Source organism: Pantherophis guttatus, chromosome 1 (assembly GCF_059756535.1).
Source record: "Pantherophis guttatus breed Tessera chromosome 1, ASM5975653v1, whole genome shotgun sequence".
Taxonomy (NCBI): domain Eukaryota; kingdom Metazoa; phylum Chordata; class Lepidosauria; order Squamata; family Colubridae; genus Pantherophis; species Pantherophis guttatus.
In genome coordinates this window covers 219115824-219139998 of record NC_142063.1, presented here as the reverse complement: position 1 = coordinate 219139998, position 24175 = coordinate 219115824, and the positions used below count along the sequence as shown (strand labels likewise).

Sequence of the window (24175 nt, the reverse complement as noted above, 5' to 3'; positions counted from 1 at the left end):
ACAGACAGACAGACAGACAGACAGACAGACAGATAGATGAGAGATGAAAGAAGATAGATAGATAGATGAGAGAGAGAGTGTGTGTGAGAGAAATATCCTATGTTCCATTAAACTGCATGGAAAACTGTAACAACTAAAGTCATTCCTAGAGCATTCCTAACAAACTAATCACTTCTCAGACATTTTCCAAATACAGTACAATGTTATTTCTGGCCCCATAGTTAATGCTATCCATGTAAAGATCTTGACTGCCTACAATTATTGACAAGATTACTGACAAACAAGGGCAGTTTTGCACAGTTTTAGCAACCTTCAATTACAAAACAAAATAATGGCATTGCAGCAAGCACAATTTCAACATAATTAAAACCCTGCATCAGTTTAGTTTTCATAGAGACGGTAAAATTATCCAAATTGCACATATTTTGTAAAAGGAGAACAATCTTTTAAGAACATCTTTTAAAGGGTAACTACAATGTTGCATGAACATGAATACCCAACGCACATGACAGTGATTTAATTTCCGTTTGTCTTACAGAGGTTGCTTTTAAATGATATTCTCCAGTTTAATATTAGAAAGACTGCAAATTCAGGACAATAGCATCCTTAGGAACTAACCATTCTTTATTTTATTGATTAAATAATTATTAAGTACTATGAACATTATCATATTGAGTTTGGCTTTAATGAACATATGCAGTGCTTAAAAGAAGTTTAAGATTCTTTCTTCCTTTCTCTCTAGGAAATTTTGTTCTTCACTGTGCTTAGAAGAGAACTAAACATTTTCTATAAATGAGAAAGCCTACTTAATTGCCATAATATTAAAGCCTTCCGGTTCACAATGCTCCAAAATAAATACAATATAGAGATCCAACTGACACTAAAGTAAGTTGTACACACAGAGCAAGAAAGGACATTTCAGGCCCTTGCCACCTGACAAAATATGTAAGTGCTCATGTCAAACTCTCGCTTTTTTGACACCACTCAGTAGGTGAGGCCTCATTCTTCCTGATACCCAGTGCAAAGTAGCAGCTGCTAAGAGACCAAACTATAAATCAATCTTTGCAGATTGAATCTTGCCCCAGGCACCATTGCTCCAAGTGGCTTTCAACACTCATTGCCTCTCTCCAGAAATAGTATTGGATCAGCAGTACAAAGAGGATGAAGAGGAAGGAAGGAAGGAGAGAGCAGAGCAGAGCAGAGCAGAGAGCAGAGGAGAGGGAGCAGGAGGAATAATGGCCTAGTTTAAGGGTTGTCATAAAAATTAAAATTTGCAAGGTCCACGGTGTGGCACATAAATAATAAGACGGATTAATGCCCCAGAGACAGATATAATATATATAAATATGCTAGTCTACACATAAAAGATGAAGAACATTTGCAGCCTTTGAGAAACCACCTTTCTGTGGCTCATGCCATAACACTTCACAATCCAATTTTCTTCAGTCTCGATTCTTTCTAATGATTTTAGTCTTTATCTTCCTGCCGGTATTGTCCATGATCAGAAATGATAGATATTGCAGGCCAAAACATTGGGAGAGATCTAGGCTGAGTGGAGCTACTGGAAGCACTATACAGAAATTTTAAATTCATTCCTCCCATTTTCCTTCAATGCAGGGAAAGTTAAATATTTCAAGTATATATATGCATGCTGAATGAAAAGAAAATGATTCGCTACTTAAGATGAAATTGAATCAGGGCTATTAAGCAGGTAACTGACACAGAAAAATGCCGACTCAAATGATCAATGGATCAAGGCTTTTCAATCAGCATTCATAAGCATGCAAATGCACTTGCATAAGGTAACACATGTGCGACTGAAATAGCCACTTGTACGCAAGCAAATGTTTTCTACATCTGGCTGTCCTGTGGAAAAATAAATCGATAAAAGTACAAGCAGTATGCAAATGCATGTAGATAATAGGTACCACTTCGGTGGGAAGGTAACAATGCTCCGTGACATCATGCTGGCTACATGACTGCGGAAATGTCTTCACACAGCACTGGCTCAATGGCCTTGAAACAGGTATGAGCACTACCCCTTAGCGTCAGCAATGACTAGTAGAGTAAAATCCACAAGTTACTTTTTCACTCAGTGGATTGAAGACCTGATTGTACTTGCATGTAGCACAGACATAGACTTTGTATGGATAAGCATAAGGAAATATGGGACTCATTTATACAAAATACAGGTTAAAAATATGATAGTTATATAAGGATATTATAAATATATATGCACTTGAATAATATCAGCATTAGGTACTGTAAATATATATATTCACTAGAATTGTAACTATTTACTGTTAATATGATTTATCATACTATGTGTTTTTTCTGTGTCGTATTTCTTTCACTTTTTTCTTGCTTCTTCTTAAAGCACCTTTTTCTTATTAACTTAAAAGCAATAAACATTAATTTAAACCTTATTGTATAGCACATTTGAGTGCTGCTGTTGTTCTTTCAACATATAAAATATGGTTTACATTGGTTCTTCTGTTTCAGGCCATGGATGATTTATTTTTATATAGCAGCAATTTACTCTGTACAAAGATAGTGCACACAGCAGAAGTGAAGAATTCTGCTCCCCAAGAATTCTGAGATTTGAAAATAAGTTTTTTTTTTAAAGGAAAAAGTGGATGGACCTGGAACTTTATTCACATTTGACCATTTTGTGCAAATAATAGTTCTTTTCCTCTGTACCTTTGATTTGCTACATGTTTGTTTTATATTTTCTTTGAAAGCCCAGTCCTATCTAGAAGGGTCAAAATTGTAGAAGACATGTAAAGTGAGAATGGCCAGTTCTTCCCAGATACTTCAAAAGCATTACCTTCTTTCCTTCCCTCCCTCCTTCTCTCCCTCCATCTCTCTCTCTCTTTTTTTTTCTTTCTTCCCATATTCATGGAATTAAGTGGATGAACGCTGCTTGAGATAATCAACTGATTTTAATCAATCTAGTAACTTCTAACCAAGGAAAAAACATTTCCTGAACAATTAAGACAGAAATTAACCTGCTTTCCTTGCCAGCCCCCCAAACATATCTAGTTTTTCTACTTTTCTACTTCTTTACTGAACAATATCATTTAGGAAAAGTTCCAGTCAATTCTCTTCACAAGCAATCTAGATACTGTGTAAGTACAAATATTTCTTTAAAAACTTATTTCAAGTCTTCTAAGATAGCAAAGTTTTCCTGGAAATAAACACTAAGAATTAGCAACGCTAATCGTAATCTAAAGATAAAACATTAAAAACTGGTTCATTCACTACAAGGGAGAAAAAATACACGCTGGCATAGATTCTACAGATCAAAAGAAATAATTTCAAATCAGTTCAAACATTGTAGATATGATGTATAAAATAGGCGAAAGCTTGACTTAAAAAAAAAAAATTAAGTAGCATATGCGAGTAGCCTTGGTGGCGCAGTGGACTAAACTGTTGCTGTTAAAGTAGTACTTAGCTGCCAGCTGCCTGCAATTACTGCGAGTTCAATTCTCACCAGGCTCAAGGTTGACTCAGCCTTCCATCCTTTCGAGGTAGGTAAAATGAGGAGCCAGTTTGTGGGGGCAATAAGCTGACTTTGTATAAAATAGAACACCGCTTGGGGGGGGGCAAAAAGCCCTACTAAGCAGGTATATACAAAAGTATGAAAGCTATTGCTTAATGCATTGTAAGCCACCCTGAGTCTCCGGAGAAGGGCGGCATATATAAATCGAACAAACAAACAAACAAACAAACAAACAAACAAACAAACAAACAAATAAATAAATAAATAAATAAATGATTCATAGAGGCAGTCAGGTAGTGAATGGGGGCAGACTGACACAGCTTGATGTAACCATTATGTCAACATGCTAGTAATTGCTTGTGATTTGAACTTTGGCAAGCATAATCTCTAGCCATATGTCCTCCTCTTATTACCCCACCTTGAGCACTGGCCTTCTTAATAGACGATTGTCATTACATTGTCCACAAAATATTTTGGTTTTTTAAAGGAAAACTACAATATATTAAAAAAAAAAGAGAGACGATTGTCCCATATGAAGGATATCCACAAAACAGTAACTGCTCCAAATAATGACATTTCACACATTAATCAAATTGAGTCAGTGGTGGGTTGCCTCCGGTTTGGACCGGTTTTATAGAACTGGTAGTAAAACCGGAGGGAGGCTCCGCCCACCAACCCCGACGTTATCAGAACGTTTCTGTGCATGTGCAGAAGAGCGCGCGTGAGCAAAGCAAGCGCACGCAGGCGGCCCCGTTGTGAACCAGTAGTAAAGGTAAGTAGAACCCACTCCTGAACTGAGTGTTATTTTCTTTTGTCACATTATATGTAAATTAGGAGCTGGTAGTTCAGCTATGCAATACTGGAATTCCATTGAACCAAGGAGCAGCTTACTTCAACATAAAGATCCTAATAATGGCACCTTTCTGAATCTATCCCTGCAAGACACATGATGGTGTAAGACTACATAATTGTACATAATTGAGTAGCACTAGCAAGGGAACTACAGTAGTCCTTCAGCAAAAAAGGTATTGGTGATCAGTTCCTTGGATCTTGCCATAGTCACACCTTTCCACTTGCACAATTGTACACAGTGTACACTTCTGTCATGGCAGCACGACAGAACACAATTAACATTGCTAGTTTCTGGGCAAGATCTGTTTAATTTGTACATATTTTAATTTTGTATTTTATGTTCTAAATATTATGTCATATAATATGCCTTATTTTAATTGTGATGCTTCTGACACGAATAAACAAAGAAACTTGCATAAATTACTTGATTGTTAAGATAATATGTAAGACTCTGTTTCTAAAATAAGTATCTGCATCTCCGTAAAGGAAACCTTTATGTTATTTTTTCCCTCTATTTGTTCTCTACAATTCCTTCATGTAGCTCAAGAGCACCTCCTCCATTCAAGAGAATAAATTCAAGGGAAAGACTTGGAATAACATAGTAAATTTAGCAGATGAAGTTCTTTAAAAGGAATAGGGACTGGAGGGCAGAGGCAGAGAGTTAATGGGTATGAGGGGAGATCAAGATTTTTTAATGATTTTCTTTATTGAAAAAAATGTGGGTTTAGAATAACAGAGTTGTAAGGGACCTTGGAGGTCTTCTAGTCCAACCCCCTGCTCAAGCAGGAGACCCTATTCCAGGCAACCACATTCCAGACAAGTGGCTGACAAGTCTCTTCTTAAAAGCCCCCAGTGATGGAGCACTCACAACTGCTGAAGGCAAGCCGTTCTACTGATTCATTGTTGTAATCATTAGGAAATTTCTTCTTAATTCAAGGTTGCTTCTCTCCTTGATTAGTTTCCATCCATTGTTTCTGTCTTGCCTTCTGGCGCTTTGGAAAATAGGTTGAGCCCTCTCAGAGGGCTCAAATATTGGAGCACTGTTATCACTGTTTTGATATCAGTGTTCCAATAGTTGGAATACGGAGAACACGGAGATGAATTAAGCAAGGGAAATGGTTTTCGGAAGCTCCTCCTGAAGCTGCTGTTTTTGAATGCAGGGTTTGGGTTCCCAAAGCTTGGCAAGACCCAGCAGAGGTTTGTTGGCGGTTCAGGACAAAAAGCTTTGAAAGGATTTCTATTTCTGCAAAGAATTGTTACTCTGAAAATGGCAGCTGCTTCCAGGAGGCTGGAGACTAGGCTATACCACTGTGGGGTTCCATTGGGGCAGGATGGGGTAAGAGAGGTGCGTTTTGCAGCATCCTTGCTGTCAGCCAGAAGGGCGAGTGACTGCTGAAGCACTGCAACCTTATCTTGAGAATATTATGGAAATAATTTTGACACTGTCTTCTTCTGAAATGTTTTTATGAGCTCCCAGTCAACAGTTCTGGAATTTCCAGGCAGATCCCCCCCCCATCCAAATAATATCCAGGGTTGGTCTCTTTCAAACAGGGTAACTTTTTAATATGGTTTTTATATGGTTCTATACAGGTAGCTCTTGACTTACAACCATTCATTTAGTGACCGTTTGAAATTATGACAAAATAATAATAACAATAATAATAATAATAATAATAATAATAATAATTATTATTATTATTATTATTATTATTATTATTATTATTATTATTATTATTATTATTATTTAATTTGTATACCACCCTACTCCTTACAACTGTAGCAGCATCCCCATGGTCACATGATGAAAATGTGGGTGCTTGGCAACTGGCATGTATTTATGATGGTTGCATTGTCCTGGGGTCATGTGATCACCTTTTTCGACCTTCTGACAAGTAAAGTCAACCAGGAAGCCAGATTCACATAACAACCGTGTTACTAACTTAACAACTGCAATGATTCACTTAACATCTGTGACAAGAAAGGCCATAAAATGAGGTAAAACTCACTTAACAAATGTCTAATTTAACAACAGAAATTTTGAGTCCAACTGTGGCCGTATTTTGAGGACTACCTGTACCATTTTTATACCTGTTGATGTTGATTTGGTTCTTTATATTGTTTTTAATTGCTGTTGGCTCCCCAGAGTCATATCTTTAAAATGGGCAGCTATATAAATTGGGGAAGAAATAACTTTCCACCCTGAATGGGTGGAACAGTTAGGTATAAGAGGAATATGAGAGGAGGTAATTTAACACTCAAGAATTCTTCAAAGGACCTAAGCAAAATAAAACTCAGTCTGAAATACCAAAAGTGCTCTTAAAGAAGCATTTTTAAATAGGAAAGAAGCTTAAAAATGGTTCATAGAATGCTCTGGGCAAGTACAAACACTATTATTTCTCATCATTCTGTGTGCAAAATATACATATGCAGCTACATTCCATTCTGAGAAAGATTAAATGGCCTAGATATATGGGGAAAAATGGCATTTTCCAAGGCTGTAAGGCTTCTGCAAAAGATCTGTTGTTAAATATGTAGCACTATTGTGGATCTCTGAAACTTACTACTGTTCAAGCTTTCTTTTATTTATGTACCTCTCCCAGGAGAATTCCTCCTGTTTCTGGAATTTGGCCACACCTTGAAATCAGATTATATTATTATTTCAGATGTTATTTGATGTTATAAAGTAATTGCATTCCTACATTCTGCATTCTATCATTTGCTGCATTTCATTTATTTTGCACAGTCTCCATTTGGATATTTCATTTATATTATTTTAACCTGTCAGCATTAAAAGCTGGCATTTTTTTTGCTGATCACCATATTGCAGTAAATGAAAGATGATCTGATCTATTTGATCTGTTTGCAAACAACCTGTATTTCCTAAGTTAGGTGTGGGAATTTTTGGAATCAATGAGAGAAGCAACTCTTGGCATCAAGGAAGTGATATCATCAGGATTGTACCAAAACCAACTGAAAGTTATTGTGTGAAATACTGTAAAGTACTTTTCACTTTCTCCTACTCCAAACTTTTTAACAGGTGGGTGCTTACTCTCCTTTAATAGGACATAGATCCAACAAGATTCCTTATTTTTTTTTATTACTTTCATGTTTCAAAATAAAACAGCTGAATGAGAACAGCTGCAATTAAATAACTCATTAGTAGACATCTGGCATATGTTTGTTGGATTAGCATTTCAAATATAAAAAAGGGTTTACATTTTAATTCAAACAGTAGAGAGAAAAAAACAGTAGGGAGAACTTTCTGATTGCATTTTTTTCACATTATAGTCTATTCCCCTACCTAAACATTTCAGATTGTAGGCTCTCTGACTTCAGAATTATATGGAATATTTGCTTTTTAAAATCATACCTGTTGCATTGCACAGATATTTTTTCAGATTCACACTTTGCATTTTCTCCATATACTTTTTTTATGCTTCCTAATATTAAAAATGCATCCAATGTTGTAGTATTTCAGGGGGGGGATAAATAAATAATTAAACCAACATAAAACTACAAGGAATTATTCAAATTATATAAGCCTTCTTTCAGTCCAAACACTTGCCTCCAATTTGGGTCTGTAATGGAATGCTTGAATGAAATTCACGACAGAATAAAATTACTTCCATTTGTATCCAATTGGGCTAAAAGCAAGCAACATTATTATGTCTCCAAAGAGCAGGCATAATTAAGTGGAGGAAGGGACCAAGGATCCCATTTAATTTGGCTAAGAGTATTAGTGAATCGAATACAGAAAATCTCCAAGAAAACGCATTTGGTTCTAGGCCAAAGAAACAGAAAGAATTCTGGGAAGAAAGATTGAACAGCTAATGTCATAGAAAGCATTCCACATTTCTTACTCTACCTCTGATCCAATGCAATACAAGCTTTATTTGCAGTCAGTGAGGAGTTCTGTATTTCATGTGACAAACAATCACAATAATGAGAAAGAGGGAAAAGAAATAAAAAGGGGAGAAAGACAGAGGCAGAATAGAAATGTGAGGGTGTTTCTGTAACACAGGTCCACAATACAAGAATATAGTTGGGGAGCAAAGCTGTACCAAGAACCTCTAGAACAGAACAGAATTTGGTATGCTTTCTCCAAGTTTATAGTGGCTGATCAGCAAGTAGAAAATGAGTATTTTCCTCTTTGCGCTTACTGAAAGACCTAGATAGGAAGACTTCTGGTCAAAAACACAAATATAAAAGTATCACAACATGCAAACGGATACAAAAAAGATGTTGAGACTCTGGAAAGAATGAAGAGAGGAGCAACAGGGATGATTTGGGGGCTGGAAGCTGAGGCATACGATGAATGGTTGCAGGAACTGGGTATATCTAGTCTAACGAAGAGAAGGTCTAGGGGTGACTTGATAGCAATCTTCTAATATTTGAAAGGCTGACACAAAGAAGAGGGGAACAACCTGTTCTCCAAAGTACCTGAGGACAAGAAAAGAAGTAATGGATGGAAACTTATCAAAGAGATATCCAATTTAGGATTAAGGAGAAATTTCCTGACAGAGGGAACAATTAATCAGTGGAATGGTTTGTCTTCAAAAGCTGTGGGTGCTCCAACATTGGTGGCTTTTAAGAAGATATTGGACAGTCATTTGTCTAGAACATATTGGGTCTCATGCTTTGGCAGGGGATTGGACTAGAAGGCCTCCAAGATCCCTTCCAACTCTGGTAGTCTGTGTTCTTTTTACATCATGACATAAACACTGGCCTTTCAAATTTATCTCTTAATGTCAGACTCAAATGCAGAAGCCATTGTGTGGGACATAATATCATCATACATGTTTTGCCATGTACTCCCCACTTACTGTGCTCCAGATGTCTGTCTATACATGAAATGGATGCCAAAAAGATTATTAGGTCCACACTGTAATAATATGGGCAAATAATCATACACACATGATTAACTGAATTTCTCCCTGTGGACCAGGTCATAAGCATCAGAATGTTTTTCTATCTCCCCCCATTGGCATGGATGCCAGAAGAAGAGCACTTCCATGTGATATGGATAAAATGCTAGATATTGTAAGTAATTGGCTGGGAAGAATGGCCCACCAGACAAACCACTATCATGCTCAGAAAGAGCCTTTCTGGAGATTAGTGTCAAAACTCTCATACTTTATTCTCTCTTAATCATGAATGAAACCAAATACTAGTCTGATAAACCAAAGTGTCTCATTCCTTTCTTTCAAGAAGGTAATTTTGATCTTTCAAAAACAAAATTCAAAACTAGGAAGAAGCATAAAATGACTGGTGTTAAAAGTCATACTTTCCTTATTTCGTTCTTGAATAAGCAGACTCGCAGAAAGTGAAATAAACATTGTGAAAAAAAGCACTGCAAAGATATCCCAGATACTGGGAGTATCATTTTATGTTTTCTTGAGGGAATAGACATGCTGATAAACATGTTCAGTACAAGAATATTTTATGATTGTAGAACAAGGGTAGGGTAATTTCACCTTATGTACTCGTAATTTTAATGTTCGTTTTTAACTGTTTATGTTGTAGATGTTATGTAGCTGTAAGCCACCCAGAGTTACCCTATGGTACGATGGGCAGCCAATAAAATTTATGAATAAATAAACAAACAAACAAACAAACAAACATCTGTCATATTTATGACCTATTAAATAAATATGAGATTAGGAAAAGGGAACACATGTTAAAATTATATCAGTCCATGAAATGGACAACTCAGCCTCCTTTTTGATATGGTTCAGTTATATCAGTTAAGGAAATAGTTTACCTGCACAGGTACATAAATGTGAACCAAGGAAAAGGTAAACATCCAGAAAATTAGCTATGTTTTGCATAATTGCCAAGTGTTAATGATTTGGTCTTTTTGATGATTATCTGTACATCATTATGATTCTTCAATCTTAATTCTTTCTTCCTTATAGTTTTACTTCCCATACTCTGCTTATATGTAATAAAAGCTGGTATCTGACTATAACTAACAATACTACTTAACTAACATGACTTCATATGGAAATAAGCTAATTATTTTATTGTAGGAATGTTGTGACCTGGTAAAACAACTTTGTACCCTTTTCATGTAATTTTGTCTATTTTAACTTGCAATAAGACTGTGTTTTAGTAAAAAAGAAAAAAAAGGGGGGGAGAGAAAGAGAGAGAGAACAAGTACCTTTTGCCTCAGAGAATGATTTAAAACTAATACTTTGTGCTGAAGATCCCAAGAGGTTAGTCCCTAAGAAAGTTTGACAGTATATTTCAATAGTCTCTGAGTGAGTCCAGTAACTGTTACGATAATGGATTAATTTAAACAGAGTCATAAAAAGGTGATTTTCAAATATAGAGGAATCTATAATTCACTTGAAGGTGATACCAACATTCTCTAAATTGTCAGTATAAACTATAAAAACAATGTTCAGACTTCACAAAGTGAATGGCTCCATAATTTATCAACAAAACTGGATGATCACAGATGGTCTAAGATTACCTAGATAGAAAGAAGCAAGATGTGAATACAATTCTTCTTCTGCCTCATTCCCAAATCTTTATGATGCTGGTTTTCTTGACCAAAGCAAAATCTTCTCTCTTGACTAACCTTAAAATCCTTATGGAATATCTCCAGCCATTCTTGATATATTTATAAAGAAAAAGCATAACTTCTCTATTTGCATGCCCATGGGGTTCTCATCACTTCTTCTCAGAAAGGATATGTGACCCTAACACATCGCTTGTTGTCTTTCATGTTCAGAGCCTAACACATCCAACGAGATATCTTTCTCATTACATTTTCCAGTAGATATTCCCACACGAAGCAATCAGTATACTTGTCTCTGTTGTATGGAAGCACAGCATTGTGTTGTCCCATTCATGCACACACACACACACACACACACACACACACACACACACCATGGGTGTAGGGAGTCTTTATTAAGGCTTTTGAGCCTGAATTGGTATTCCTCAGCAGTTCCCTGTGCAAGCACCAGCTCAACCCCAATGAGTTCCACACAGTGGTGGGATTCAAATAATTTAACAACCGGATCTCTGCCCTAATGATTTCTTCCAACAACCAGTTCACCAAACTGCTCAGAAAGTTAACTACCGGTTCTCCCGAAGTGGTGCGGATTGGCTGAATCCCACCACTGGTTCCACAGCTACTTAAATGAAGCCAACACTAGTCCTCAAGACAAAGGCAAGTCCAGTTCACTAGATAAAAGCAAGTTCCCAAGGCAAAGACAAAGGCAAATTCACAGGCAAAGGCAAAGGCAAGGCAAGGCAAGGCAAGGCAATAGCTGAAGAGACACAATCCAAAGTTCAAGACAAGAACATACAGCTAGGAAATGAACATATTGTTTCCAGCATTGTCTCCATCTGTCTGCTGTGCTAAATAGCCAGCTTCCGGTGCAGCCCATCAAAGAGGGTGAGGCATTCTTCTGTCAGTAATCTGACTGACTTTCTCTGCTCCTGCCTTTTCTCTGTCCAGAAGGCAGTTGCTCTTCCTCATCACTGACCAGCTATAGCTGGTCCACCTGAAACCTCAGGGTTGTCCTGCTGCAGCTGTGTTCAGCCAAATCCCTCTCAGACAGCTGCTTAGAGCTATTGACCAATTCCCCTTCAGATATGCCTGGCATCGGTTCATCCTCTCCTGAACTGACATTTGGAGAGGTTACTGGGGAAATGTCCAGGGGAGTCATCATAAGCATAGGAGCAAGGAAATCAATGAGAAGAACTTTTTTATGCTTCTTAGTTTAGTCTGTCTATCCATCCATCCACTTATCTATCTATCTATCTATCTATCTATCTATCTATCTATCTATCTATCCATCCATCATCTATATATCTATCCATCCATTCATCCATCCATCCATGATTTGTATGGCTACCTGTCTTCCAAGAGAGTGACTTTGGGCAGCACTTAGCACTTAATTAAAATATAAAACCAATAAATACATATTAAAATCATTATTAAAATCTACACAACTAAAAATGTATAGTTGTCCAGTATTAGAAAGAAGAGGGATGTATACAATATTATGTAGCAGACAGATGACAGAATGACTGTTAAGAACAGGAGGTAGAGTCACTACTAAAGCAGTAGTCAGATAAGAGGGGCCTGAGCCCAAGCCAAGAAAATAACTTGAAAAAATGTTGCAGGGAGGATCCTCCATAATTCATATGAAGAGGGAGGAAGAGGGAAAAACCCCGAGACTTGCAAGATTCTATTGTTACAATAGAAGTCATTTTGACCTAGATGCAGTGGTGGGATTCAGCCGGTTCGCACCACTTGGGGAGAACCAGTTGTTAACTTTCTGAGCAGTTTGGGAAACTGGTTGTTGGAAAAAATCATTAGGGCAGAGAACTGGTTGCTAAATTACTTGAATCCCACCACTGCCTGCATGGCATTGGTTTCATAGTCTGATCTACCTTGAAGGTCTGATATGTATTCTCCTATTTCTTATCCAAAGAGAAAAATAATACTTGTTTTCTAATACAGTGCAGGAATATCAAAAGAGGGAAATAAACCTGACCCTTCCTACCTTGATGGTCCCAGAGTTAGGAATGAAATGAAACCCTTTTTGTTCCTCAGTTGTGCTCCAGATCGAAGCATGTTGGAGAATATAACAGAAGCCATTAACTGATCTGGTCTCTCAGTTTAACTTAGGCTTGTATCTTTCTCTTTCAATCTCTCTCTTTAATTAGAAAGGACAGTCATGCTGTAAGGTGTTGAAAAGTGGTTCTTGCGGGTAAATGTAAAACACATATGATGTATTCACAAAATCTGAAATACTTCCTTAATTTAATGACTTGATCATTTAATCGTTAAATCTCTATTGAACTGAGAGATTTCGACCCATTCCTGGAGAAGCAAGGAGAAGAAATTTCTGAAGAATAATCCAGTGGGTGCCTTAGCATGCACTCACATACCAATTCGCAAGATGAATATAAGCCGTCAGCGTGATGTGGCTGAAAACACAAAATCCCAGTGCAGTTTTAGGCTGTATTAATAGAGGTGGCATCCAAACGTCCCAGTTACAACCATGACAATGTAAGAAGGATTCAGATGAACTGGAGGAAGCGAATGTGGATGTTCCATGGGCTGAACATCTGAACAAACAAGGCATATTTAGTTTTGAGAAGACCTGAACCAGGAGGGATGTGATAGCACTCTTTAAGACAGGGGTCTCCAACCTTGGCAACTTTAAGACTTGTGGACTTCAACTCACAGAGTTCCTCAGCCAGCAAAGCTGGCTGAGAAATTCTGGGAATTAAAGTCCACAAGTCTTAAAGTTGCCAAGGTTGGAGATCCCTGATTTAAGAAGTTGCTGAAGAAGTGTCACAGGGAAGAGAGTCATTATCTAAGCTCTATGATCCCCCAAAGTCATGGAATATTTGTCTTAACTTACAAGTGGGCAAATTCCAGTTGAATTTGCCAGTTGAAAAAAACCCTCAAAGCGACAAGCGAAGTTTGGTCATGGGAATGACCACCGAGGGAGGTAATGAGCTCCTATCACCAGGTGCCATCAAGCAGAGGCTATCTAGAGCTTTTTTTGGAGATGGTTTAATTTGGATGCCTGCAGTGAGCAAGAAGATAGATTTGATTGATGACTTAAATGGCCCTTTCAACCCCACAACACTGTGGCTCCATGTCCATAAGGTTTGAATGAACTAGGTTATTGGCTAAAATTAAGATTTACATTTTAATTTTTTTAAAAAGTCAGTCTGCTGCATTGAATGTGGAATTAATGTCATCTGATGACTTATTTGCAGTGTTTTAAGTGTCCCTCCATTGTTTAGCAGTAAAGAACCTCTTAGGAAGCACTCTCTCCAAGATCAAAGTAGATTGCTTTTTTTCTCATCCTAACAGATTGCTATTGTTGCTGCCCCCACAAGCAGTGGTGAAATCCAATTTTTTTTTTTTACTACCAGTTCTGTGAGCGTGGCTTGGTGGACGTGGCAGGGGAAGGATACTGCAAAATTTCCATTCCCTTCCCACTCCTGGGAGAAGGATATTGCAAAATCTCCATTTCCACCCCACTCTGGGGCCAGCCAGAGGTGATATTTGCCGATTCTCTGAACTACTCAAAATTTCCGCTACTGGTTCTCTGAACTGCTCAAAATTTCCTCTACTGGTTCTCTGAACTACTGAAAATTTCCGCTACAGGTTCTCTGAACTACTCAAAATTTCCGCTACAGGTTCTCTGAACTACTCAAAATTTCCGCTACCAGTTCTCCAGAAGCTGTCAGAACCTGCTGGATTTCACCCCTGCCCACAAGCCATCTCTAGGAAGAAGGGAAAATAATTCCACTGTCAGAATTAGATCTTTGTTAGGGAAAATCCCCAATTTCCCTTCCCAAAAATGCATATTTTATTTATTTAATCATTTTATATTATGCTTGTTACCTAAGAAAGATAAACTCAACCAATACAGGATCGCAAGACTTGCATGGAGCCCTCTAGTTCCTTATGGGAGACTTCCAAATTATGGCTGAATATTCAGTTCTGATCATAACTCTTAGACATAATCCCTTGCCAAGAACACATCCCCCTGCAATCTGACCTTTAAAACTGCTTTGTGAACTTCAGCATTTTCTTTGAAAACCTTGCTTTCTCATCACATATTTTGAGGATAACTATTCTGTTGTTAATTAAAATTAATGTTAATCATTTTAGCAGGTACGCAGTGAGTACTGCTATGGTCTTTTCTCTGTCCATTTGCCATCCAAAGCTAAAACAAGACTAAGAGATGAAAAGCAAAGCCATAGCTGTGTGGGTATATACAGTGAGAAAAGAAATGTCTTTCTCCAGCACTATTTTATGTCTCTACTAACACTTGCTTGCCTTTGCCCTTGATAAATTATACACTGCACTGCATTTGAAAGACCAAATTGTGGCAGAATGCTTCCAAGGACGGAAAAGAAAGAAGTAAGGGGGGGGAAAAAAAATTCTATAAACAATTTTTTCCAAAGAGAAACATTCCACAGAACAGTTGTGAAGAATATCAAACTTGGTTTCAAATTTTAAATCATTAATCCAGGTTTTGCTTGTGTCTGCATGTCTTATTTTAAATACAAGTCTTACATACATGCATCTTAAGGCCTAGGATAGTTAATATTATCAGGATGTCCTTTCAGTTTTAATCCATGTGATAAAAAAGAGCACCATAAAATAGATTTTTGCAGGCTATGTCAGCACCATACTGTCCTTGCCTTGGGTTTTTAATCTGTCTTGCTAATATTTTAATATTCACTATTAAAATTAATATAATTATAATTAATTAATTAATAATACAATTTAGTAAGAGATAATATTCAGTATTTATGACTTTTATTGCAAGCCATCCAGAGTTGTTTTGCAGAATAAGATTATCATCATATCAATCAATCAAATCAATCAATATAATTAAATGATTTAATTAATTAATTAATAATTTTAACTGCCAGGATTACAAGCACAAATATCTTAGTATTTCAGAGTCTTGTAAAAAACTGCAAAATATTTTGATCTTCAACAGATTTATTTATGCTATGAAGTTGTATGTTAGAAGAAAAATGTCTGAATTGATTTTCTAAACTTTGCCGGATCTATCCTATATCAGAGAGTTTAGAGTGGGGTAAAGACTATAAATCTATAAATGATTCAAAGAGAAAACAGCTGGACAAACATGGCATCCTAATTTAAAATACTCCTCTGGCACAATGTCCTAGTGGTAGACATTCCCTTGTTCCTTTGCAATCCCAAATCAAGGCTACAGGACTTTTCAGCATATTTGAGGATTATGTCTAGTGGTTGGCACTCCTAAAATATTGGCAGCGCTTTCACAATTTGCAGCTTGCCATTCACTGAATATACTTCAATTCACATTTTTGATGTATGGGTGATTTCAATATCTTCCACATCAATGAAGAATAATGAGGCTTTTGGGTTGTCTCTTGCTATCAATATAGCAGGCATATATCTGGGAAATGTTCATTCTAAGTTTTGATTCCCCCTTCCCCTTAATCTATTGAAGACGTTTCAGAATTCAAAAAACAATAATTTTTTATGGGCTTCGGTCTCTCAAAGTTTAGCCCCTTTCATCTTGTCTTATGGCAAAATAATGATGAAATGAAGAAAAAATGTGATTCAGAATGGTGTCTTACAGTTGAAAGGCTGGGATAATTCAACATTTTACTGGAATATTGAAGCTCTTAGGTTTATCTTGGAAAGTATTTAGATCCTAGGAAATAGATGTTAAAGCAAAATTCTGGAACCACTATTTATAATTACCGGTAATTGAAAGCAAAACATGAGGTGGATGATATTTTTACATGATAGACTCATCAAGTGACTTATTTGCAGTAATTTAAGTAGTTATGATTAAAATAATCTAGCCAAGATGAAAATAGCTGATTCATTCTTTCCTATTTAAAAAATAATAATTGTGTCTTTTTTGCATTTCATTGTAGTGACTAGATAGAAGTTTTGTATAAATGGAAAGGATTGCAAGATTAAATGACAGAAAAAAGACAGTGATGACTATAAGAAGCCATTCAAATTATCAAAGGGAGGAAAAAATGGGAAAAGACTGAGGCAAATTCCTAACATTCACATCCTTAAATGTCATTTCTATAATCAATGAATAATCCCTGAAAAACCTGCTTGATGTCACATAATCTCTTCAAAGAAACATCCATTTTCAATGAAGCTATTCAATGCACCAAGAATTTTGCCAATAAAATCAGGTTTTTAAATGGCCCAGGTTTTCAGATGTGATTTGTTTTCCTTATGCAGGAAATGAAGTCATGATGTAGGGCACATGTAGGGTACCAAATTTTGAGTGGAAAAAATCCAATAAAACCAATTTGAGGAGAGTGGAATTTGATTACATGGTTCACCAACGGGGCCCAATTATTGGCAGCTCAGCTAGAGCCAACACTGCCTAAAATGGTTCTTAAAAACTATGTGGAAAAGATTGTTTTTCTGAAATGTTTTTAAGCCGAATACAGTTTCATAAAAATCAAAGAACAAAAAAGAAGGCAAAAAGATTTCTAAACAAATTGCAGAAAGAGGGTATTTTATGCTCTGAACAAAACCAGAGCATAGAATATTAGAGAAGAACCCTACAAAATGTCCCCATTTGCAGACTAGTTCCTCAGAGCAATTCAGTTTTTAAAACAAAATGGTGGTGGTGGGGGAGATAGAAAAAATGGTCAGACTCTCAAAAAAATCAAAATAATAATAAAGCTGACTATCTAACTCATCTACCCCAAAAGTGGTTACTTTAATTTTCAATAGTAGTCACCTTTCAGCCCCAACATCATTTAACAGAAAAGACCAGGTTCTGAAAATGGAACTAATGAATGCACATTGCATGCTTTCCCACTGTGCCCAGTCCTTTCACTTTCTAAAAGATTTGTTGCATTTCATATTGACACTTTAGTCCACCAAGAGGATAGCTTTAATGGAAGACAGACAGACATAGTAAAGCAATGGAGCTGTTGGGAAATACCCTCTTGGAGGCTGGTCCTTGGCATAGCTGTCTCAATTCCTCTTTAAGCAGTATGGTTCCTTTGAGAACTGCTGATTTCGCCTGAAGTCCCCTGCAGCTCTACAGCAACTCCCACAAAGGCCACCCAGGAAGACCTAAAGATGTTTCACACGGTTTTAGCACCTGATCTGGCTTTATGCTGGTAAACGCATAGATTCAGCAAAGGGGTAATATAAAAAGATAAACCCTTCCCTGATCAGTCATCATATTGTATGCCAAAACCGTAGACTTGCAGAGTTACAGAAACACTCAAAGCCCCTTGGGCAATGACCCTGAAAGCATCCGTTTCTCTTTATCATTGACACCAAAGAGCTGCTGAGTATGACCTCTGAACTGGCACAATGAAAGACTATCATCAGACTCTTGATTTTCTACATAGAAACATCCATCATATTGACCAAACATTATGACAGTATACTCATTCTGGAATTAGATCATTCTGAAGTAGAGCAGGTGAAGAGATGAAAAAGAGGTGCATGTTTTTGAGCAGAATGAAAGTATCACAAGAAGATTTTGTTTCTCCTACCCCCACCCCACCCCCAAAAATATATCCAAAAACTATTAATTTACTATGATCGTTTGTGGGGTTCTGTGTTGTATCAAGCCCTCCAAAGTTTACAGTTCAGTGTATTGTTAGGAGGGTTGAAGAAATTTTTTATCACTAAAAACGTAGCAAAACAGATACTAACATACAGCCTCTTGTGTATTTATTTTATTCTAGTCACTTATAATAGCGAACTCTAAACTCTACAATGATACTGGGTGGCATCCAGTAAAAACAATAATGCAACATAATGAAAACAAACAAACAAAAAACAAACAAATCCAAACCCACCAAAATGCCAGAAGAAAATTTACTATTAAAAAACAACTATTTGTTCCCAATGGAGTTATTACAATTTCTACTTAAACTTAAGAGGTTGGCCAACTTTTAATTAAAAAATAATAGATAGGGAGGACATTCGTGAGTGGGATCAAGAGCAGGAAGACTTCATCAAAACAGTGTTTTGCAGAAATACTATTTGTTCCTGTGTCTGATGGAATGATAGCCCCCACACTTCTGGTCTAGCATTGGATAAAGAGGCGACTTAGAGAAACAGGGTAGAATAAGATGTGTTCAACTGTCCTTTGCCAAATTTGCTTGGCTGAGCCAATAGCAATAGCACTTAGGCTTATATATTGCTCCAAAGTGCATTACAGCCCTCTCTGAGCAGTTTACAATGTCAGCCTATTGCCCACAACAATCTGGGTCCTCATTTTACTGACTTCAGAAGGACGGAAGGCTGAGTCAACTTTGAGCCCCATCAGGATTGAACTCCAAACTGTGAGAAGTTAGTCTGCATGTATTGCATTCTAACCACTTTCTCACCAGGGCTCTAAGCCCTCTTGAGCCAATGGCAGCAACTTTATATGCATTGCAAATGTTCATGCAGGAGCACTCATCTAAACAATTACGCCTGCTTAATTACTCATCAGCAGGATTGGGGCTAGCTGAATTCTGAAAACTCACACTACTTCCATTCTTCAGACTCCATTCTTCACTTTCATCGGGGGGGGGCACTGTCCCCCCCCCCCCCGGTACCATCATTTTCTACTAAGGATTCTACTACTAGCCCCAAACTCTTGGGGGAAAAAAATCTGTTTCACTGGGCCCTGGGAGTTTCTATTACTCCTTCTACTATCTCTCCATGTCCCAAAACAAAGCTTCTAGGAGAAGAAGATGACAACATCACTGGTGGTGACAAGGTAGAGTAAAGCTCTTGAATTTTGAAGACTGATTGGAATATCTGATCCCTTTCAAGGCAGCAAGGGAAATGCAATTGACAGGTTGAGCTCACGCTAATGAAATATGGATCAAAAATGTACATTGATGTATGCACGTATTTGGCATGGCTTGGGCATTGGATCAATCAGACTACAGTACCAGCTTTTACATTCTGAAATATAATTAGCTAAGGTTTGGTTTGCTTCTGTTTTGCTTTGTTTTAACAAACAAAAAGCTACCAGAAGTTGCTTGTAAGTCTAGCTGCATTTTAATAGACAGCCTTATGTTTGAGCATGTTGGCAATTTGTTACCACAAGCTGATTCCAGTGTTCCATCAATATAATAGTAACATTGCCTGCTTACAAAATATAGCTATGGTAAAAAAAAAAGAAGAAGCAGCTCCGTCTAGGTCAGGTTAATGTTTTGATTACCATTCGCTATGTACTCTATTATGTAAGTTTTAAAGAGAGAGAGAGAGAGATGAGCATATTCCCAATACATTTTTGATATAGTCAGTGACCAATGTCCTTTTGTACTAAATGGAGTAGTAACAAGCTAAACACACTTATTTTTCTCTTGATCCAGCCACACTCAAGGGGATTTAGTCTGAAATAACTTTGATAAGGATCACACAGCATTTTGATTCACAACACCTATTCAGTGTTAGAGAATGTTGCCTTGATGGTTTGATAAGAAATTAAATATAATCCAATGTATCGTTAAATGAATAATAAATGCAGATGCTCGTATCTATGCTTTCTTGGCTTACTAAGGCACAATGATAATACGTATTATTTCTGCAGTGAACTCTCAATAAATTCAATCTGACATAACATGAGTATGCAAAAGACAGCAGCAGATCAAATAAATGCATTCACACTTGGAGACATACGTGTTCCTGCAGTTCCATTACTAGGCATGATACAGTTCTGTTGAACTTTATTTCTATACAGTAATTGTATCTACAATACAATAAACTTGAAATTACAAAAATCCTGTACATGGATCAGTGAAGCCTCTTTAGTATCATTCTTTTGCTGCTCATAACCAGGAGGTCTAGCTACATTTTTCTCTTGAATTGCAATAAATAAAATCTATTTCCCAAGCCAACCATTAAAGATGAATATAATAACATTTATCCAATGAAATCTAATTTCCTATAATAATTTTCTTGTGGTTTTATTTGTGGATTGTTTCCGTTTTTGAAGGATTCCATTATTTTCTATTTCCCTGAGTTTATGCTATCTGATTCAATGCTATGTTGACTGCTTATGGCTTTACAGAGGTTCAGACAGAGGTTTTCCCAGCCCCTAATGTAGTAGTTAAAAACTGTATCTAAGGTATTTTGAACACAGAACATGTAATCTACCACTGAGCATTTATTCCATTCCATTGCTATGAAATCAGTATTCCAGATAAATAAGGATTATTCTGATCAGTGCTTATTTAATCATTATACTATTGTGTTTGGTATCCAGCTCTCTGCACTTAATACTATTGCTCCCAATGAATAAAATAATCCCATGTTTACTCATAACATCTGATTGAAAAACAGAATAAGCAGAGCTAAGCACTCTGCAGCTCACTGAAATCAATGGTTTTAAATGTATCTAATTTAGATCTTCATGGGCTCGGGAATATAAAAGCCATTGTTTTGATTATTCTATAATATCTTACTCTGTGATTCATGGAGGTCATATGGTTTTGTCATCTGGTAGATGCCAAGAGTAGCACTCTGGCCAGAACCAATATTATTCCAATTTAAGTCCACTTAATTGAATTGCAGTCAAACCTGATTGCTCATGATAGAAACAAGTTGTAGTTCAGATGACATTTAGATTAATCTTATTAGGTGAAGATTGCTACAAAATATGCTACATCCTTTATTATTTAAACTTTAGAATAGACTGAAAGTTTCAGATGGCCAAATGTTTTTAGACACCATTCCCAATTCTATAAGCTTCAATGGTTTTGAAAAGTAAAAAATTTGTTCAAGGTTATTATTCCAATATCTTAGTAGTAACTCTCGTAACATTATCTTTTCCCTCCATTTAAATCAATAGTAGACTCTAAATTATTTTATTTTCATTGGTAAAGAACATTCTTAATAATCTCAGAGGAAAAAAAGAAAGGAATAATATTTTTTCTCCTTTGAAAGCTATTTATGCAAATCAAATCTTAGTTAAAATTCAGTCAGCTAGCATACATAAGAAGTTACAATTACTAAATACCAACATACAGGAAATTCAAAGGTTGAATGAAAACCTTAGTCTTCATACCTATGAATTATCTTGAGAGATATGCTGTATATCAGCATATGGGGGAAAAAAACTTTCCTTTTCTTCATATTAGATGCAATTTGTTCAATCATTTAAAATATAAGCAATTGGTAGGCTTATAGTGTACATTCATATATTCCTTTGTACATTAAGTGTTTTATGTTGATTTTATTAACAAAGTGAAGAGCTTAATGACTAACACCACATGTCCATTTGATATTTTCTGGTGAGCAGAAGTCATTTCCTTTGCGGTGCACAATTGCATATTCGGAGTTCAGACTGACTGCATGTGAATATTCTGTGTATTTCTTATAAAATGCTACTTGCAGATGAAGAATTTGAGGAGCATTTTTCCTTGTAATGAATTATCTTATTCAGTCACTTGTTGCTAAACAAAGAACACATAAAAGCATCCTTTTTCTGTCTCTAGACCCCTTAAATCACTAGCGAAGGGGGAAAAAAGCATAAATGTGAAAAAGTATATTTACAAATTATGCATACCGCTAAGGCAGATCTTAGACCAGCTATAAATCTGGCTGCAAATTATAGACTGAAATGTCATTCAGAATAATATATAAGTGGCTGCCATTCAGTGATTATTCTTTGGGGGGAGGGGATGAGGAGGAGAGAGAAACTGTATTGTATGACAAGGATATCTAACACTTCACTAAGAACCATTTGACCAATGACTTATAAATGTGCATATTTGTGTGTTATTCCCGAAAGCCTCTTTTCCTTGATCATCCCATCGCACATTGAAAAGGCAGGCAATCTGAAGAATACCCCAGAATGCTACTTTCCCCAAGCTTTCTAGGGACCGGTATAGTTATGACACACAGTGGCCCATTCTGTCAAAGGCCCACGAGATGTAAGCCTTACTGTAATTGAGAAAAGACACATCGACAAAACCCAGGGGTTGGAACCCAGTGATGCCAGCGACTTCTTCATTCCTGTCCTTTTTTCAGCCCAGTGTAAAATTCTCTTTTTCAGCATTCATAAAGCAGCAACCTGGCTATTCCTGGAATTTCGTGACAAAGCTTTCTCAAATCAATAGTGGTGATCTCAAAAAACATTTTCGGCAATGTCGGATTCCACAGAAACAACCCAGAACCTTAAGGACCCCTTATCAGCCACTTCGGGTTTCACATTATATGCAGTTGGCAAGAGGCAGACTGAATCATCTTCTCTTCCCTGCATTACCACGAAACGAAGGGCTTCCTTTGCTTTTTCTTATCTTTTCCGTTCTTCGGTGGGGATGGGGGAGAGGTATATGGTTTTTAATAGTTCTATCTTCACTTCAGGGAAGGCTAATGCAGTCAAAGGTCCCTGTTTTAAGTAACAGAACAAAGAAAACAGAAAGACGCATGGAAAACGCTGACTTTTTCAAAAGTATAAATCCTGAAGTGAAGCCGACCTTAGAGACTATATATTGCAGCAATTAAGTGTGGGCTGAACTTATCCTCCCCCCCCACACACACACACTCATATCCCATGCACACACTTCCAGCATCACCTGTTAAGTTCTGCACTTTCTGCTAATATGCCTTTTCTCCAGCCTGCCCCTGCAATTAAGCTCTTCCATGAAATTTGGAAAGGTTTCCTGAAAACACACACACACACACACACACACACACACACACACAAGCCACAGCATTTTACTTGAAGGCATTACAGCTCATTGTTTGCACTGAAGAAGGGGGGGAAATATGGTGCAAAGTACCAGGGGAGGGGGGAGAGGGACAGGGAGAAGGGGAGGGAGGGAGGGAGGGAGAGGGAGAGAGAGAGAGGCTCTGTTGAAAATTACTGAGACGAAGGGCTAATTACGGCAATTTTTTTTTTCCTTCTCCCTGAGACTTCTTGGCATCTCAGCAGCATGGTATGGAAGCGAAGTATATGCCGAAGCAGCAAGAGAGTAAGAATTGAGTCATCTGACTTACCGTATTGAAAAGTCTTGCTGTACTGCAGGCAGCATCCAGGCAGAGAGCATGAAGCCTCACGCGGATTGAGAAAGAGATGCCATCAATGAACGATGCAAATTCATGGGTTAGGAAACGGAGGGGGGGGAGGAATTCAAGGCCAGCGACTGTACTGTGTATCCAAGGAAGGTCCTGGTTAGTCACAGCTTTGACTAGCCTGCTACCCAGCTCTGCAAAACAACTAGACTGCAGCAGTGTGGTAAGCATAGGATTGCAATGCATGTCCCATATATTCAAGCATAACAGAAAACATGGTCTGGAGCTTTATTCCATGTGGATAAGGG

At 37.2% G+C, this 24175-nt stretch overlaps 1 protein-coding gene and 1 long non-coding RNA gene across 4 annotated transcripts in view; one reads left to right on the top strand and one right to left on the bottom strand.

Moving 5' to 3' along the window:
- Positions 1–24175, bottom strand: part of DLGAP2 (DLG associated protein 2) — a 459052-nt gene that overhangs the window by 301698 nt on the left and 133179 nt on the right. Inside the window, exon 1 of one of the 3 annotated variants that reach the window (XM_034436770.3) lies at positions 23853–23915. The exons of the other annotated variants lie outside the window; for them this stretch is intronic. The gene's annotated coding sequence lies outside the window, so the exon portion shown is untranslated. Of the gene's footprint in view, positions 1–23852; positions 23916–24175 lie in introns of those variants that run through there. 3 annotated transcript variants of the gene reach the window in all.
- LOC117676934 (uncharacterized) lies at positions 9174–17079 on the top strand. The gene is made up of 2 exons (XR_004594573.2): positions 9174–9394; positions 16790–17079. It is a non-coding gene; the product is annotated as an uncharacterized LOC117676934 (long non-coding RNA).